This window comes from Parasteatoda tepidariorum, chromosome 9, assembly GCF_043381705.1.
Source record: "Parasteatoda tepidariorum isolate YZ-2023 chromosome 9, CAS_Ptep_4.0, whole genome shotgun sequence".
NCBI classification, from domain to species: domain Eukaryota; kingdom Metazoa; phylum Arthropoda; class Arachnida; order Araneae; family Theridiidae; genus Parasteatoda; species Parasteatoda tepidariorum.
Window position 1 is genome coordinate 15,126,098 of NC_092212.1, and position 2,324 is coordinate 15,128,421.

Below are 2,324 nucleotides of genomic sequence, written 5' to 3' on the forward strand. Positions count from 1 at the left end.
TTTTATTTTCAAATTTAGTGGATAACAATTGTAAAAAATGAGTGAAAACAATCCCACGGACAATGCGACGGATTTAAGGTTATGTCAAGGTACGTCTCTTGTGAATATCAATTGAGGGTTTCTCTTTTGAAATTACATTATGACGCATACATTATTAATACAAATACATTTTCGAGGGCGAGACAATGAGGCAACCACAAGCACTGGTTCAAGAGGTCCACGAGGAAAAATGCACAATATTACCGTGATTACAGAGCACGGAAGCGAGCGGAGCAGGAAAAAGAGTCGTTGAATAGAACTAGTGATCCTTCTACGACTGCTGATTCTACAAACGACTAGGGGAAGGACGATTCCATTATGTTAAAAACTTAGAGTTTCGTCGGAAGAGTAAAAATAGGTAAAGAGGGTAATTACACTGAGAATATTGGGGATTTTTTTGTTCGCTTCCTTGGCGTATTGGCTAAATTTCAAAGGTTTACCGTCACCGTTCGCATTTGTTTTTATGTTTGTTTTTTGCGACGTTTGCTGTCATTTTCGAACTCGTATAAAATATGCTATTTGTTGAATTGTTTCGTTATGTCTTTGTTTTTATTACTGTTATCTGCTTTGCTTTTGTTTTTAATTTTTTTTTACTTTAAAGTTAGTTAGATCTTAATATATGTATGTTACCGGCAAAGTATGAAACGCCGGCATTGTATAGAATGCTGGATGTTTTTAGGCAAAGTATAAAATGTGAGAATTATACAGGGTAATGGCACTTGACCTTAAAAAAACATCAGCGTAGGGTATACCGGGCAATGGCACTGAACCTTAAAAAAACATCAGTGTAGGGTGTACCGGGCAAATATATACCGGGCAGTGGCACTTGACCTTAAAAAACATCAGAGTAGGGTATACCGGGCAAATACATACCGGGCAATGGCACTGAACCTTAAAAAAACATCAGTGTAGTGTATACCGCTTGTCTACACTTTCTAGTTGACTAGACTTTTGGTAAATGTCTGAAATCTGCACAAGGTCTAGTTAAGTGCCATTGCCCGGTACACATTTGCCCGGTATTCCCTGCACTGATGTTTTTTAAGGTCAAATGCCACTGCCCGGTTTATACACGGAATTCTTTTCACGATCCCCCCCCCCCTCACGATCCTCCAACATGTACAGAATTGCTGGAACAGCGACCGATAATTGTCAACAATACTGAGGTACGTACCTCTCTGCATTAAAAACGTTCTTTGAAGATAAAAAAAAATCAAATCTGACTGTCTTCTCTGTAAAGCCTAATAATCAATTCTTTCTTTTTTGATAACCCTAGTTAAGTTTTTTTTTCAGAAAATCCCGCCGAAATTTGACTTCTAATGTTGGCTCTAAAATAAGTCGATATTTTGCTAAGCTAAAGCTCTCACCAGCAACGTTTTCCCGATATCGAGCTCATTTTCTCCTTTCTAAATTTTCTAAGTCCGTTTGCATTATGGAATCGTCCTGTCCCTAGTCGCTTGTACTGATTCTTCTACAATTAACGTCGCAGGTTGCGAAGTTTAACTTCTTCCGCGCTGAGGGACTCCACGCACTATTTTTTTTTTTTTNTTTTTTTTTTGCGGCACACTTTTAACGATTTCGAAATTTGACGGCACACAATGAAAAAAATTAGATTAAAAGTTGTTTAATTACCTATTTTACACTGTGTTAAATAGTTTGTGATAATAATTTTGATTGTGAAATAAAATAATATGTACTACAAAAGCACATTTATTAAGGGATTAATTATTTCTTTCGACCAATTTTTTATTAGTTAGTAGCAGTTATTTATATTTTTGCTAGTTATTAATTCTTAGCTTGTTTCTATAGTTATTAACTGTTAGTTTTTTTACGTTAGGACTGTTAGTTTTTTGTGATTTCTTGTTAACTAGTTTTTTTGCTTATTATTAATTGTTAGCTTAATTTTTGTTGGTTATCCTTTGTTAATTTGTTTTTTAAATATTTGTTTTTTTTTAGTTATTCTTTGTTAATTTGTTTATTAATTGCATAGCTTACTTTGATGATTAGCTCTTACAACATTTTTTAAAATTGTGTGTCATATACAATTTAAACACCGGTTAAAGCGTGGAAAAATTATAAAAAGTATTATATATATACACTTTTCTTTAATTCAAACTTTACTCATAATAAAAAAAAGTATTATAATTTTTATTGTATCATTTCTAATATTTGGCGGCACATTTTAAGAATTTGGCGGCACAGAGGTTGAGAATCACTAATCTAAACAATCAACATATGAATTCCGTATATTTAATACATTACCAGTGAAACACTATCTTTAACAATAA